Source organism: Peromyscus californicus, unplaced genomic scaffold (assembly GCF_007827085.1).
Source record: "Peromyscus californicus insignis strain IS unplaced genomic scaffold, ASM782708v3 Scaffold_10__1_contigs__length_136768540, whole genome shotgun sequence".
NCBI classification, from domain to species: Eukaryota; Metazoa; Chordata; class Mammalia; order Rodentia; family Cricetidae; genus Peromyscus; species Peromyscus californicus.
Window position 1 is genome coordinate 110768538 of NW_026294391.1, and position 17474 is coordinate 110786011.

The 17474-nt window shown below is 52.6% G+C and overlaps 1 protein-coding gene across 1 annotated transcript in view; it reads right to left on the bottom strand.

Moving 5' to 3' along the window:
- Elf4 (E74 like ETS transcription factor 4) overlaps positions 1-6799 on the bottom strand; it is a 42482-nt gene extending 35683 nt beyond the window's left edge. The window contains exon 1 of the mRNA XM_052739014.1: positions 6587-6799. The gene's annotated coding sequence lies outside the window, so the exon portion shown is untranslated. The remainder of the gene's footprint in view (positions 1-6586) is intronic.
- Positions 6800-17474: the final 10675 nt, after the last annotated feature.

Below are 17474 nucleotides of genomic sequence, written 5' to 3' on the forward strand. Positions count from 1 at the left end.
GGGTTCTGCCCTCAGGAGGCAAACAACCACCTGATGATTGCTAAATCGTCCCCAGGGGTTGACTGTTATGCCTTCTCTCGAAGGAACAAACTTCCTCTGATTTCTTCTTCTTCTTTGGTTAAAGACAAGGTTTCACTTTGTAGCTGAGGCTGGCCTGGAACTTGCCATGTAGGCCAGGCAAGCCTTGAACTCTCCACCTTCCAGCCTCAGCCCCGAAAGTGGTGAGACAACAGCTGTGCATCATCACACCTAGCTCACTTCTGATTTCTTCAAGATGAAAACAATGAAGACGGGGGGGGGGGGGGGGGGGGGGGAACGGCAATATCAATACAAATATTCAAAACAAGTCCCACTCTTTAAAATGTTGTTACATTTTTATTTGTGTGCGCGTGATCACACATGTGTGGAGGAGGGTGCCATGGCTCATATGTGGAGGTCAGAGGGCAGCTTGCAGGGGTGTCTCTCCTTCCACCACGTGGGCTCCAGGGACTGAGCTGAGGTCCTCAGGCTTGGCAGGAGCACCTTCCCCCACTGTGCTACCTCGATGGCTCAAGCCACTCTGAAAATCAGATTTCTTAGTCATTAACGTGTGCCGTGTGCCGTGTGCGTGCTTATGTGAACGTGTGTGTGGTGGGAGGGAGGGCTGCCTGCCGAGCCAGCAGAAGGTGTCAGGTCCCCTTAAGCTGAAGTTCCAGGCAGGTGTGAGCTGCCTGACATGAGTTCTGGGGACCGGAGCTTCGGCAAGCAGGCTCTTATCCATGGAGCCATCTCTCCAGCCGCTCAAGCGCCACTATTAACTGCAGAACTGCCTACCACTCCAAATGGCTTCATAGATCACACACACACACACACACACACACACACACACACACACACACACACAGAGGCACGCGCACACACGTTTGCACACGCTGCTTCTTCCGTAGTCCCTCTTTATCCTTCACGATGGCAGAGTTAACAAAACGTTAGCAGAAAAATCTGTAAAATCATCCTGGTGTTTCCAAGAATGGGGTGGCATGCTCTGTCGGCGCTTCTGGCAAAGTAGTTAATTAATCTAGGGATCTTGGCAAAGTCCCCCTTTGTGACTTTGTGAGCAGGGAAAAGATTGTGTGACTGGCAACAACAATCTCAGGCCAGGACTGATAATAATACCAGGGAATACTTATTGGGTGGGTACAATGTACAAGGCAATATGCTCAGTGTTTTACATACATTATCTCTTTTGTCACTCCTTCCTGTGACATGACAGTGAGACCCAGACAGGTTAAGTCAACGAGCCCATTGTCTGTCACACAGCTAGAACCTGGCAGGTCTAGGATAAGAATGCATATAGACTGCCCTCCCCTCCTCGAGACAGAAATGCTCCTTGAGGAGGATATTGTGTCATACTAGAAGAAGACAGGAAGCTTCCAGAAGGGCAGGTAGACTAAGAGGCAGGAAGTATCTGCACTGGACAAGAAATGGCCTATCTAGAGGTAAGAACTTAAGCTTGTTCAACTTGGATCACCCACTGAACCTCTCAGTTTTTTGTTGTGTTTTGTTGCGGCAGGGTCTCTCTACTATCGTAGCCCTGGCTGTCCTGGAACTCGATATGTAGACCAGGCTGGCCTCAAACTCAGAGACCCACCTGCCTCTCTGCCTCTCAGGTGCTGAGAGTAAAGGTGTGTGCCACCACACTCTTGTTTCTTGTTAGCCTCTTTGAGAAATGTTCCAGAACTTTCCTTGAAGACCCTGCTGCATTAAACACCCTTCTCGGCTGGCTGAGCCTCCCCTTTCCTCTGGGAGCAGGCTGGGTAGGTGTGTGTGTGTGTCTCTCTCTCTCGGTTTTTCGAGACAGGGTTTTTCTGTGTAGTTTTGGTGCCTGTCCTGGAACTCACTCTGTAGACCAGGCTGGCCTTGAACTCACAGAGATCTGCCTGGCTCTGTCAGAGTGCTGGGATTAGCCCGGCCAGGCTGGGTCTCTCTATCAAGAAATTCACCATATGACAGTTTCCCAGTCCAAGTCAAGGCATTCTAGTAGGTCCCTTTATGTGTTTAAATGTACCGAGGACAGGAAGGCCAGAAAGGAGCAAGAAGAGAACAAACCAATGCGGAGTAGAGGTAATCCAGGTGTTTTTATCCAATTAAACCTAACAAGAGCCAAAGCCCTCCTCCCATCCAGCCACGGAAGACACAAAAGTAGAACAAACACATGGTGAATTTTTGGTGGCCAGGCACAAATGTGAGACTCTCTAGACTTCAACTCCCAGCTGACTGGATGGGGGACGGTGATGAAAACCTTTGCTCTCTACCTCCAGGGTTCCAGAGAAGTCTCAAAACCTGGGGAGAGGTGGGACCTAGGCAGCCCATTTCTCCTGGGAACAACTGTGGCATGTCAGCTTTGATGTTGTCTACCTCTCACTTCCCGTACTTCCTTCCCTCCCTCGTCTCCCAGCCTGCCTGTGTTGGAGGGTGCAGTTAATGATGAGAGCCTCTCAGCCTGGGTGGCAGGGAAGCCTGGCCATCCTTTGTGCATTATCAATACAGGCCGGCTCACTGTCTAGGCCAACCATTTTGTATGTCCTGACGTGGGGATCGAGGTCTGCACGAAGCCACCCACTCTCACTGACCCTGCTCTTTTATGTGACATGCATTTGCCACACAATCATCCAGGCTTCGAAGGTCAGTCCGTGGCCAGGGAAGAGAGAGAAAGGCGTCTTTTCTCCCTTTTCCGCCCAGCCACATCTCCCCCTCGATGCCCCCCGCCCCTTTCAAGGTCTAGCTCTCACCCGAATCCCTCACAAAGCCTTTCCTCCCTCTTCTAGCTGCTGCTGACCTCAGAGTCCTGGCCGTGCTGGCCTCTGCTCCAAGAAGTACAATTAGCACCTGACCAGCCCCTGGCCTGGCTGCTTGTCCTCGCCTCTGATTGTTTCAATGTCTTAGTCATCTCTGCCCCACCACCTCCTTCCCTCAGCTCCCCCACAGCTCAGAGCACAGGTTGGGCACACAGTAGGTGTTAATAAATGTCTGCTGATTTGAAACTCAGCAGCCCCTATGAGGTCAGAACCCTCATAAGCACCCCGACCAGCAGTTTCTTGGCAACCAGCGCTGGGGCCCCCGCGCTACAGGGCATTAGCAACACAGCCGCTATTACAAGACACACGACGCTCAGCAGCCAGAGATTTGCAGGCAGGTTGGTGTTGATGAGAAAAGCCCCTGACCCCTAGGAAAGCGCCCGTGGGATTCTGGGTACCTTTCCTGAGTTTCTTTTCTCCCCTGCAGAACTAGTTTTCAGTCTGAGAACCACAGAGGGAATAAATTGGCGGTGAAGCCAGAAACCCTTTTGCAGCTTAGAAAACCAGGAGTGATAACCAAGGCCAGGCTGGGGTCAGGCCCAGAACAGAGGAGCCAGGGTTGCCCAAGGCTCTTCCTAATTCATCAGGGGACTATGGGATGGGAAAGAGGCATGCCAGGTGTGAGCCAGAGCTTTAGGGGTGTTTGGGAGGGGCCCTAAGTAATGCCATCCTGTCCTGACACCCAGTAAATCACAGTCCAAGTGCGGGCCACTTGCAGCTTGTACATGAGCCCACTTTCTCTTCCTTCTCCTTCACCAAAACCTTAGGGCAGGCTTGAGGGACAGACAACATCCAGACCAGAAGCGAACCATGGTCCCCAAGAAAGAAGAGGCCTGGCTCCCCATCCTGGTCCAGGAATTTGAGTTTGGCTTTACTTTCTTTTTATTTTGTACATTTATTTTGTGTATGGGTGTTTTGACTGCATGTGTATCTGTGCATCACATGTGTGCCTGGTGCTCAAGGAGGTCAGAATCCCTGGGACTGGAGTTACAGATGGTTGTGAGCCACCATGTTGGACCAAACCCCAGTCCTCTGCAAAAGCAGCCAGTGCTAGTACACTGCTCCAATCCCTAAAGTCTGGCCTTAAACTACATTATTTATACAGACAACTCATCCAATCTCTCCGGACTCCTCCTACATCCTACCACCATTTCAGCCTATATCCTACCCTGGAAGGCAAGTGGTGTCGTCTTCATAGTCCTATTTTCTCCACTGACACTTCAGCTGGGGCCAGCTCAGTACTAGGACCAGCTCCCAGCAAATGTTTGCCGAGTTGAATCTTGGGCAGTGTATTAGCCAGTATCAGAGTGCCAATTCCTGTGTGTTGTGTACCACACAGTGTTCTGACGAGCAGCCTATATGTATGAATGTATTTGTTCCTCTCCAACTTTGTAAGGTAAGTTTCTCTAGGAAATTAAGGCATACAACTGACGGGGATTGGGGGGGGGCACATAACTAGTAAATGACAAAACTGGAGTTTTAACCCAGACAGGCTAGCTCTAGTGACTCGGGGCAGAATGAGAAAGTTGGGGAAGCCCAGGAGTAAAGGGTTCCTTGGGAAAGCCATACTCTCAGCCAGTGGCTGACTGGGCCTTTTTGGGTCCAAAGCGCTAAGTTTTTGAAGCACTGGAGTCATTTTCACTATGTTATTAGGCCCAGGACAGGTTACAGGGCCCTCATTTTTAGGTCCCAATATATAGCAGAGGAAGCTTAAGCTATTGTGCCATCACTTAGCACTATGTGAAGAAGACTGGATTTGGGGCCCCCAGATTGGCCAGGGGTGGGCACTAGTTTCTGAGTAGCCAGCAAAACAGTAGAGTGGAGGGAGGAATGCCAGGCATAGTTGCAAACAAGCCACTCCTTCGGCTCACAAAGAGAGGCTGGGTGAGAGTGGTAATGGTGGAGCCTGCTTCATAGACACCCCCTACACACACACACACACATACACACCACAAGAGATCATGGGCTTTGAACCCAGCGCCACAGACATCCATATGCAAGGCAGCTTCTTAGGGCAGCTCCAGGTTGTCACTGATAATCTTCGAACACCTAGAGAGAGCTCCTGTGAGCCTAGCTTTTTTCTGCACTGGCTCAAGGAAGCACATTATAACTGGGAAATCTTACTTGGCTTACAAATTTCCTGGGCATTTTCGATGCCAAAGTACCCTGTCTCCCCAAAGAGAAGACAGATAGATAGGTTCCCTTCACCTCCCTCCATCCTGGCATTCAGGCCAAGCAAGGGTCAGCTCACAGGAGTTGAGTCCCTAATGGGTGTGCCCACCAGCTGTTGGAGCCAGCTGTGGTGGCTCAGGCCAGGGGTGGTGACCTCACTTCCGCTCTTACCTCCTCAGAACTCCTCCCATTTGAGGCCCCACCAGGCCAAAATCGAGAAGTCCAAGGTTAACTGTTACTCCCCACTTTAAGAGCTAATTAAAATGATTAGGTACAATGAACTGTCAAACATTAACTAGAAGAAGCTGCAGGACCAGACAGGCCTCTATCTCAGGCAGAGGGATGAGGGGAAGGAATCAAAGGGTCATCAAATCCCTGGGCTCCTCAGCTGGGGTGCGGTGGTGGTTGGGGGTACCCAAGAGAACCCTGCCGGGCCCAGATGCCAAAGAGTCAGGAGCTAACTCATCAGGAAGTCTAAATCCCAGGCCCAATCCCGACGAAGGGGCAGCAAGTTTAGGGGTACCGTGGAGGGGACAGGAATTCATAAAGTGGTTGCCAGCTCAGCAGTCTCTGAACCGCCAAAGCCAGACTCTGGCATTGGGGAGACCTTTGCGCTGTGCGGTTGCTGAGTCCCCTCGGATGTATCAGGAGAGGAAGCCAAGAGGCGGGAGAACCTTGGAGAGCGGGAACGCGGGAGCGGGAAGCCTGGCGGCTGGCTTACACGGAAACTCCAGCCCCTGCCAAGAGGTCTCTATTTTGGCAGTTCAGGTCTCCAAGTCATAGGTTTACGTGCGAGCGTGTGTGCGAGCGTGTGTGTGTGTGTTCGCGCGCGCGCGCACGATTATGTGTGTGTGTGCGTGTCTAAAGTGCCTGGCTGTGAAAGCCCTAGGGGCCACCACCGGTTCAGCCTAGCCCAGTCGCTCCAGTCTGCTCAACCTCCTGCCCTCCTGCCCTCGGGCGCTGAGATTGGGGGGGTTGGTGAGCGCCGCAGTCACCAACAGCCCTTCCACGGAACCTAAGCTGCCCCGGGCTGGAGAAAAGTGCCTTTCCCGCCCGGCTTCTGCCAATCAGTTCTATTTCTTGTCGGATCAGGAGCCCGGGCTCTACACAGTACACACTCCACCACCAGCCGAGGCTGACGCACCCTTCTCGGTCCCCCCCAACCCTACTCCTCGGCCCCGGCGCCCTTCAGTCCACTCGGGCAAACTTTTCCAGGTCTCTCTCCCCGTGTTCCAAGAAGAGGAGTCATCGACGTACCTGAGGTCCGGCGCTTTGCCGGTCGGATTCGGTCACAGGGCTCCTCGGGTGGGTCACCGAGCGGTCCCCTCCCCGTTCCAGGGGTAGAGACCCGAGTTCCCACCCCCGCCAGGCCGACTTCTCCCCCTCGAAAGCGGGGCTCCGGCAAGTGGCGCCTGGAGCTCGGCGCCGCGGAAAGGAGAAGTGGAAGTTGAGCGCGGCGCCGGGTCGGTCCTCGCGGCCGCCGGGGGCCGCCGCCGCCCGCCCGCCCGCCCGCCCTCCCTCCCTCCCTCCTTCTCTCCTCGGGGCCCGCCTGCCCCCACCGCCCCGCGCCCGTGACTCACCTCGGCGCCGGGGCAGGCTGGTCCGGGCGGGCGAGGCGCAGGGCTCTCCCACACGTCGCGCCGCCGCCAATGGCAAAGTTGGAGGGCGAGATGCAAACACCAGGTGAGACGGCGGCGCCGGGGCTGAAAGGGAGCCGGGGTGCCAGCTGTGCGACGGGAGTATGGGGGCGCCGGGGAGGCCGGGCCGCGCCGAGGGAGCGGCGGCGGGGGGCGCCCGCGGAGGGGCCGCGCGAGCCGGCGGAGACCTGCGCCGAGGCGAGCAAGAGAAAGGGGAAATCGCACTGGAGACACACGTCCCCGCGGGCGGAGGCTGGGCCCGGCGCGAAGGAGGCAGGGCGAGGAGGGACTGCGGAGCCAGAGGGAGGGACCGACGGGAGGGACCAGGGGCAAGCGGGCGGGGTGGAGGAGGGGGGTTGGGAGGGGCTAGGCACCGCAGTGGAAACAGCGCCCCTCCACCCTAACCCCGCCACGGTCGCCAACACGGCAGGGGAAGCCGTGCCAGGGGCCCGCGCGGGCTCTCCTTCCCCGCGAGGCTCGCTGCCCACCCTACCTCCGAGAAGACGGAGCCCCTCCCGAGCTCACGTCGCACGAACGAACGAACGGCTTCTCTAGCTAGCACCCCCCACTCCGCTCATAATTGGCGGGCCCCGGGGCCCTCAGCTCTGACTGGGCGCTTCTTGGCGGGAAGTCCCACACAATATCCCGTGGAGATATCCTGGGGATTCTGGAAAGGCCATATCCAGCCACTCACTCTCCCTGTACAATCACTTGATACCTCCGCTGCTCGCCCCCCCCCACCCCAGCACGCTACATTATCAAGCATCTGCTGTGTGCCAATCAGGCGGCCTAGCAGTAGGTGCTACTTAAAAACAGAGAGGGTACATTTTGGAAACAATGTTAACTCCCACCCCCACCCCCACCCCCACCCCATAGAGTCTCAGGCGAGATATTTCCTGGATTGGTGTGACTGGACAGTTGCAGGGACTTCTAGGGAAGTCCGACCTAGGGCACTTTGGAGGCCAACACAGCAGGTGTCCAGACAGCCAGAATTGGGGTTCAGGGAGAGAGCCCACGCCCCACAGGTCTTCAATATAAAGCCAAGCAATAGCGGTACTTGAGCTGCCGACTTCAACCCGTTTTCTGTTTTGTTACCCTTTTGCCTCTTTTCTGCCTCCGTATCCACCTCAGTCCCCATCTGGTACTACAACTAGGAAGTCCTGGGAAGGTGTCTAGTGGAAATTGTCACTTCTCACAGCTCTATGCAGACTGAATCGAGGGTGGGGTGAGGGTGCGGGAGAGGCGCATGCGGAGAGGGACGGAATGGTGGGGGAGCGGCAAGACTTGACCTTGGCAGAAAAGCTGCTGAAGGGGCTCCAGGGGAGGAGGGCCCTCTGAGAGGTGGCCAAAGGCTCTTCAGTTCAGGACCTACTCACCCCCTCCAAAAGCCTGCTTCATCAGCTTTGGGAAAGATGGTCCCTGGCACAGGGCTAGGGGACAGGAGTGGTGGTGGGTGACATCATCAAAGATGGTTGTGGATCACAAGCTAACAGTGAAAAAAATCTAACGGTTGCGCTGAGGTACAGGCTCCTGAAACCTCCTGGTTACCCAGACAGACAAGGACCAAGAGCAAATTTTTCACTTCTTTTTCTTTTACAAGTGAACACATTCTCTTTAGGGGATTCTAGATCCTGGAAAAACACAGCTTTCTGCTGGACTTTTGCCTGTGAGGCTCTCCTTTCTAGTTTAGGGTAGGTTCTGGACAGCTTCAAAATGCACTAAGGCCAAAGTGGGTACAAAAATTAAAACAGTGAGCCCCACGAGATGCTGCAGGCCTTTAATCCTAGAACCGTGGAGGCAGAGGCAGGTGGATGCCTCTGAGTAAGACCTGCCTAGCTTACATAGTAAATTCCAGGCCAGTCAGGGCTACATAGTGAGACTTTGTCTCAAAAACAAAACAAAACCGCTAACCAAACTGGCTGGAGAGATGGCTCAGTAGTTAAAAGCACTTGCTACTCTAGTAGAGGACCCAGGTCGGGTTCCTAGCACCCACAATGGTGGCTCACAACAGTCCCAGTGGATCTGATTCTCTCTTATGACCTCTGACGGCACCAGGCTCGCATTTGGTACATAGATGTACACGCAGGCAAGACATTTCAATACATAAAATAATAAAAGTTTAAAAAAAGGAGGATGAGTTGGGCGTGATGCAGGCTTTCAATTCTAACATTTGGGAGGCAGAAACAGAAAGATCTCTGAGTTCAAGAATAGCCTGATCTATATAGCAAGTTCCAGGCCATCCAGAGCTGTACAGTGAGAGCCTGTCTTTAGGAGGGTGGGGCTGGAGAGATGGCTGGCACTTGCTCTTCCAGAGTATGCAGGTTCGATTCCCAACACCCACAGGGTGGCTCACAACCATCTGTAATTCCACTTTCCAAGGGATCTTATGCCCTCTTCTGACCTCTGAGGGCAGCAGTCACTCACATGGTACACAGAATACATGCAGGCAAAACATTCATACCCATAAAAATAAAATAATAAATCTTAAAAGAAATTTAATTGAGAATGATAAGAACAACCCCAATAAAGCTGCGGTGAGGACCGAGTAAGATAACATAGTCTCCATAAATGTTAGCTATCTTCAAACTCCATTTGCTTTCTCAAACCAGTTCTTGCAAGAAAATGTAGCAGGACCAAGGCAGACGCTGCTGAGGACTTACGGTGCATTCCTTCTGAAAATATATGTAGTTTCAACCAAGGTTGAAGCCTCAAAGCAGAATATGAGGCAAGCTCTTCCTCTTGGTCAGAGAAAGAGGTCAACACTGTGGACCACTCAAAGTGTCTGGCTATATTGCCTGCTGGTGACCTGTAGCCCACGCTTGTGGGAATCCCGTAAGTTACCACCTTCGCCAGCCACTCAGAACTAACCACAGCCCCACACCCTTCTAGTTGAAGTCAAAGCAAACCCCACCCCACCCCAACTTGATGAAAATCTTGGGCTGATCTCACCTTGGGAAGCCATGAGCCACCTGAATGACATTTCTGGCTGCCTTTCCCCATAACCCTGTTGCTCCTCAGCCTGCCAGCCCTTCTCTGCTTGCCTCCCCGTGTTCCACGGTCCCATTGGGTAAGCCCCCACCAGGTGGGGCCAGCCAGACTGATTTCAGCATTCTCCAGGGGACAGCCACTGTCTCTGGCAATGGCTCATTCCCTGACTTGGCAGGAATTCCCCTTCTCGTATTGCCTGTCGATGCCCAGGAAGAGCCATCCGCAGCGCCCTCTCGGTCCCTCTTTGTTCCCTGTTCCCTGACTGGCTCTCAGGCCTCAGAACCTGATTCTTTCCAGGAGCTGAAGGACCTCACCCCCACTCCACCCCACCCCACCCCTCCAGGACCCCTTCTATCCTTGTTCTCTCATTTTGCCCTTCTTCCTTGATGGTCTCCATTGCCTCCTCTCTCAAGCAGTGCCCCATAGTCTGTTTTCTGCTGCAAACCACACCAGGTTGTTTAAAGGCACAATGATTTCTTATTTCTCTTCCTCACTTAAATCACTGGCCTCAACAAATTCTGTTCAAACCTGCAGCCAGGACAAAATACCGCAAAGCTAGTTTAAGTGGCCCTTGCTTTCTACCACAGAAACATGCTAGAAAAGCTATGTATCAATCAGACTTTTGGAAGGAAAAGCATATTCCGAATCAGGAAGAGAAGTTAGTTTCAGAGGACTCTTCCTCCCACTCTGAAGCTGAGAAGCCCTATTAGCCCTCTGTAAAGCAAGCCGTCATTTTTCAGTTGCATTTAGTAACCACACATTTGTAGTCATAGGGTTTCCAGAAAGGCCTAGGTATCCAAATGACAGGCAGAAATCTTGATGCTTCAGATTATGGCTAATCAGCATAGGCAGTGTTCATTCTATAAAGCTTGTTGAGGACTTGGCAAGACGGCTCAATGGGTAAAGGCACCTGCTGTTAACCCCGAAGACCTGTGCTTGATCCCCAGGATCCACATGGTGGAAGAAGGGGAGAGAGAACTGATTCCCCAAAGATGTCCTGATTCCACTCACATACCATAGATCATGTTCACACCCATACACATACATTCTCACACACACACACACACACACACACAATCAGTTTTCCATTCTTAAAATGGAGATTCCAAGCAAGTTGCAGTAGCTTACTGCTGTAATCCTAGCATTCAAGAGGCTGAGGCAGGAGAGTTGCTATAGGTACAGGGACAGACAGCCTTGGCTACCGAGTGATACCTTTGTTTTTTAAAAAAGGCTCTTCCCACACAAGCCTGACCAATGGGGTTCAATCTCTAGAACCCACACAAAAAGTCAGAAATGGGTGGTGCACATCTGTAATCCCATGCTGATACAGGAGGTGGAGATGGGAAACTCGGACTCAGGAAAAGCTCCAGGGCTGCCTGGATTCGCAATAGCAGAACAACGGGACAGACCCTGCTTCAAAACAGGTAGAAGGCAGAACCGGACTCCCCAACGTTGTCCTCTAATTTTCACGTCTGCATCATGGCCACACATACACATGTATTTTAAAAGATTAAAAACTTTTTAAAAAGGAGTACATGCGTGTTCTCCTGACAGTCCCCGGGACACTGAAGCCCCTACAAAAACTTGAGGGGAACACTGTGTCTCATTTCTTGGTAGGCTGGACAGCTGCTCCAGAGGTTGCTGAAGGGAGTTGGCAGCCTGATAGCTGATGCTATGAGCCTTGAGCTGGCACCCAGCATGTCAAGCCTAGAGGTTGTGGCTGATTGCAAGTGCTGTCCCAGCCACATCCAGGATCCTGGTTGGTGTTTAGGAAACATACTCGTTTGCCATGGCACCTCGGGGATGGGAGCAGGGAGGTTTGGGAGGTGGGAAGGGGGAGAAGAGACAAGCCCATGATTCACCTGAAAGAGAAAGAAGTGGCCTCAGGCAGAGCTCAGCAAATTAGGGCAAAGCCCCTCGAGTCTCAAATACCGCAGGTCTCCAGTCCTTGCTCTGGGAATCTCCTAGAGGTAATAGAGCAGTAAGGGTTCAGGGCCACTGATGAATGTAACCAGAGTTTACTCTTCACTCCTCAACAGCGTCTGGCCTAACATTAGTCCGTGTCATCCTTTTAATAACAATTATAATTCTTTTGTGTGTGTGCATGGTATATGGGTGTGTGTGTGTGTGTGTGTGTGTGTGTGTGTGTGTGTGTGTGTGCGCGCGCGCGCGCGCGCGTGCATGCGCACGCGCGTGTATGCGCGTACATACTGTGTTATCCCTTTAACTTCTGATGTGTCCTTAGAATGGAACTGCAGAGACTTGGGCCTGACTCACCTGCCCATAACACAGTGTGAGTGGACCAGAATATCACAACATGGAAAGGTTGTTTTTATTATGTTGTTCTTGCCAGAGGAGAGCTCTGGGGCTTAGAGACACAGTAGCCAGGAAGTTGGTATCCCTCCCATGATGGAGAGGAGTATCAAGGAAGAGAAAAGGGCTTCAGCCATACATAAGACTGTACATATTTTATGAGGTGAATGTATGCCCCCCCCCAGTTGTGCAACAGTAAAGACAGACCTAGTGAAGTTGGGGAGAGAGCCTGCATAGGAACAGTGATTATGAAGAGCACTACCTGGATGCAAAGTGAGGGGTGGACCCAGTTCCCAGAGATCCAGGACGGGGATGGGGATGGGAAAGAGGTGTGTGTGTGGGGGGCTAGCACCCACAGCATATCCTGCTGAGGAGTGGGCCCAGTTCCCAGAGATCCAGGACGGGGATGGCGATGAGAAAGAGGCTGGGGGGCCATTCACACCCACAGCATATCTAGTTGAGGGGTGGACCCAGTTCCCAGAGATCTAGGACAGAGGATGGGGATGGGAAAGAGGCTGGGGGGCCATTAGCACCCACAGCATATCTAGTTGAGGGGTGGACTCAGTTCCCAGAGATCCAGGACGGGGATGGGGATGAGAAAGAGGCTGGGGGGCCATTCACACCCACAGTATATCAGGTTGAGGGGTGGACCCAGTTCCCAGAGGTCCAGGACAGAGAGGATGAGGATGGGAAAGAGGCTGGGGAGCCATTCACACCCACAGCATATCCAGCTGAGGGGTGGGTCCAGGTTAGGGGTAGTACCACAAGGTGAATGATTCTGTTCTCTTTGGACTATCCCCATCACACGGGAAATCAAGGACAAGCCTGAGACATTTGCTACACAGAGGCAAAGCCGTAGCCCATTGAGAAGACAGACACTCCTCAGTTTCCCCACCCTGACACCACAGCAGAGTTTGAGTGTTGTTGTTGTTTAATGCAATATTTAATGTCTATAAAGGTGCACTGTGAGTCATTTCATGGAATGTCTAGGCCCCTTTGCTGGCAGAAAACAAACTTTCCAGCCCTCTTTTGAGGAAGCCATCCAACTCGGCTGCTGCTGGTTTGTGTGTGAGAGAAGGAGTGTGCCTGTGGGTCCGCGTGTGGCATAGATCTCGGCTAGAGCCTTGCTTGCTTAAATGTGCCTCTGTATGGGTCTCATGGCTATAAGTGTGTGTGTGTGTGTGTGTGTGTGTGTGTGTGTGTGTGTGTGTGTGTGTGTGTGTTTGTGCAGGGCGTGTGCATGTGTGTGTCTGCAAGGCAATGTGGTATGTGAGCCTGTGTATCTGAGGGTGACTACGTGTACATTTTTTCCCTCGTTGCTGGCAAATTATCTTCCCATTTCTCTCTTTACAGAGTGAAGGGCTGACGGAGGGAAGGAAGCAGTCCAAAAGGGGGGTAGCAGGGGAGGGGAGAGGGGCTGGAGGCAAACCAAAGCAATTCCACTGGACAGAGGAAAGTGTCAGCCAAGGATGAAACTGAAACCAAGGCAGCTAAGGCACTAGCACCCAGGGATCTTCCCTGGCCTTGACTTCCTCCACTCCCCTACTCCCCCAGCCGGGAGTGGAGATTAGTCAGCCCAAGATTCCCAGATTCCCCATCCCTGCCGCTTGGACTTGCTATTGAGGCAAAGAAGCTGAGCTAGAGTTTGGTCCATGGTTAGCACACGGCCCCATTAAGCATCCATTAGCACATTCACGCAAATTAGTATATCAGATTGTCTCCCAGTCACCTAGCAGGGCATGGGGCCAGGTTGGAGAGAGAAGACAACATAGTGACATTGGGGGCCTTAGGCTGACAGCTCGGAGTCAGGTTGGAGCAGGCTCTGGAGGTAGAAAGGGAGGCAGGGAGCATCAAGTTCTGCTCATGTGTCCCTTTTCAGTCATGCTCTGGGAGAGACACCTTGGGGAGGGGGCTAGTAGGAAGGAGGGACTTACAGGAATAGCTTAGCTGGGCACCAGCCCTAGGAAAGAGGCCGGGGTTCTGAGGTCTGGGCAAGAGACAGACTGTATTTCTCCTGGCACACAGTGAAACCTGGGAACGTTTAGGATCCTTTTCAGTTTTTTTCCCTCTTTCCTCCTCTTTATGGAAAATCTGTAGATAACTTTCTCAGATGACTGGACACCCTGAAAGCACAGCGCTGGGAGGACTGGCAGGGGAGAAGAGGCCCCCAGAATGCTCGGACAGGATCTGCTTTTACTATTTATTTATTTATTTACTTACTTGTGGTTCAGCAAAGAGGGAGTTACTCTGCTCATATATTTTATCTGTCAAGTTTTATCATGGAAACTGACCCCTCTAGCCTCTGGAAAGGATGAGGTTGGAGTCCCCCCAGCTCAAAGGTGTCTGGCTACAGGTAATTTTGAGGCCTTGATGGTCTCAACAGCCACCACATAGCCATAAACTACAATGGGAGGTCTAACCAGCATTATGGCTCCTAGTTCAGGGCCCATGAAGTTAGGATAAAGCTGTAGCTATGGGGCTGGAGAAAGGGCTTAGCAGTTAAGTGCGCCTACTGTTCTTTCAGAGGATCAGAGTTCAAGTGTCAGCCCCCACGTGGAGGGTGGGCACGCACAACCAACTGTAACTCCAGCTCCAGTGGATCTGACACCCTCCTCTGTACCGGCAGCTACACTCACACGCACAAGGCCACAAGCAGACACACATGTAGACATTAATTAAAAGTAAGAATAAATCTTTGAGAAATTCAACTATCTGCAGAGAGAAAAGCTGCTGAGTTTGTGCCCCAGGATGAGCCTTTTCTTCCTATATAGTTGCAGAAGCCTGAATCGATCAGCATGGAATCCCTAAAGGTGTCTCCCCAGATCCAGTCCTCAGGCTGAACCCTCATCGAGGTTGAGGCCTTGGTCCCCAGCCTGCACCCCAGTCCTGACCACAGTCTGGAGCTCTGTGCTGGAGCTCTGTGGTCTCACTGGAGCCAGGCTAAAGAGTGGCTTTTCAGGGAAACCCACCCCCAGCGTCCCGAGACATGACTCAAAGTTTCCATTCTACTGCCCACAGGTCAAGAGCACCATCCCCAGATTGTAAAGAGGCTCTGAAACTGCAGTACCTAGGCTGAAGAGGGTAGCTGAGCCTCGAGCTCTGCCGGGGGCCTGAGAGGTGGGCCGAGGGATTACGAAAAACTCTCACTTTTCATCTACAGTAGGAGCAGCTCTCCTGCTACTTGGGAAGAAGGAGGCCTTCTTTTGAGTCGGAATGAACGTCACAAGAAGCGGTGGGGCTCTAGCCACCCGTCACGCCTTCCCTCGCCATCCTTTTTCTAGGCGTCAGGACCTCCCCATCCCAAGATCACCCCGTTGGGGGGCTGAGCGCTCCCACCCACTCTTCTTGAGCAGACGCCTCTGCAGCGCCGCCTACAGGCAGAATGCGCATGGCGCCTTGACTCTGGCCGCCGCAGCTGCTGGATCTAGCGCTCCTCTGGCCCCTAAACTCTCCAGCTTTCGTGGACGGCTTATTGCCTTCCCTAGCCTCCCCTGACCCCAAGTGTGCTGGCCAGCCTGGCCCCAAGATCGAGCCCTGCCCGGCTCAAGCAGCCGGTGCTCTAACCTTTCCACTCCTGCTGCTTGCTGCACTCTAAGCGGCCTCCTGCCCCGGGGCGCCTCTTCCTGGGAAGCAGTGAAGTCACGCTGGGCCCCCGATCCGCTGACTCAAGAGAACTAGAATCCTCCGCCCTGCCGGGCACACCCCTTGAAACTTCGCCTCGATTCTTTCTTTCTTGCTCCCGCCCCTCCATCTCCTTCCTTTCGTCCCGCAGGCTAACAGGGGCGGCTGAGCTCCTGGGAAAGGATTCATTCCGTGGAGCGGCTGGGAGCAAAGTGTTTAGCACGTCCACGTGGAGACCTCCCGCACTCTGTTCCACCCCCACCGAGCTGCACTCTTCTGAGGCGCACAGGGTGCCCCCCCCCCGCCCCGAGAGCAGCAGCATGTTTACAACGTTGGGCAACACTCCCATTAGGTATCCTTTTCCAGTTAACCACCGCCTACGGAAAGGGCCTGCTGAGAGGATTGCTGGAGAGACCTCTTCCTTCTTAAGAGTTTCAGGGTTGCCTGGGAAATTCTCCTGAAAGCTGAGGTCTTATTGGAACCCCCTGTACCATTGAATGTAGCTTGCTGGGGTAGGGGTGGCCCAAAAAGGCTTGTGTTACCAAGGGAACCAGTTTGGAGTGCTCTGAGCTTTGAACTGTCCTGGGCCCACTAATCAAGTCAAGATGATTGCCTGATGTGTCACCTTGGTTGTTCCTTCTGGAACCCGGTACTGGACAGGTTCAGGTTGTGGTGGAGGAGACTTGGAGGTGGTTTTCACCACATCCTTTTGTACCACTATACGAGGATAGTGGAAGACTAGGAAACTGGCCTGTCTGACTGGGTGGAAGCTAGAATCCCACATCTGTTGCTTTGGAATAATCTTTCAACAAGGTAGTTGAAGGCCTCAGGCACAGGTAGGGTGCGAGTGCGTGGAGGAGGAATGGCTTCAAGCTGGACCTCTGATAGCTGAAACACAAAACTTGTCCTTTCCTTCTTTTGTTTTGTTTTTCGAGACAGGGTTTCCACTGTGTATCCCAGGCTGGCCTCAAACTCACAGAGATCCGCCTGGCTCTGCCTCCCGAGTGCTGGGATTAAAGCCGTGCGCCACCACCACCCGGCTGATTTTTTTTTTTTTAATTTAAAGATTTCATTTATTTTACACATGGTTGATAACAGCCATGTGGGTACTGGGAATGGAATCCTGGTCTACAAGAGCAACGAGTGCTCTTAACACTGAGCCATCTCTCCAGCCCCCAAGGGGCATGATCCTTAAAACATAATTGCTTACTAGCAAATCATGGGACTAGGTTGCACACCCCCTCCCCTATACCCAGTTTCTTTCTGCGCATGTGTATGGTTAACAGCTCAGTACAGAAGTTTACAAGCTTCCTGGCTCACTTATCACGTTGTACTTCAGGGCATGGTACTGCCAAGGCCATAGTCAATGTGGAAATGGCCATGGACAAACAGCAAGAGGGTGGTATAAGGGCAAGGCTTTGGGCTTATATGGCATGGGGGAGGTTTTCTGAAATGGTATATTCACATTGAATTGAGAACCAGCTTGGGTTATGGGAGCTTTCTACCGACCATCTGTGTAAGGTGTTTGCTGGGGATTGGAGCTCTTAAATGGCTGGGTGGGAATGTATGCACAATGTCATGCCTGAGAAGAACTACACTCAGCTTTCTTGGGGGGGGGGGTGGTTCTGGGTTTGAAAGCAAACACTACTTTAGGGGCTAAAAGGATGTCATATTTCACAGAGACCAGGTTTGAAGCTGTCAGGATCTTCATGGAAGGAAAATCAGACAGGATGCAATTTCCAGGGCTTCCAGGTCCAGATGTAACTTGCTACTCAGAATGCTGAGGCAGGAGGATCGCCATGAGTTTCAGGCCAGCCTCATCTAAGTAGTACGTTCTAGGCCATAATGAGACCCTGTCTCTGAAACAAAACAACAAACCTGTAAGTCTAGTTCAGTCAAAGGGGAAGCA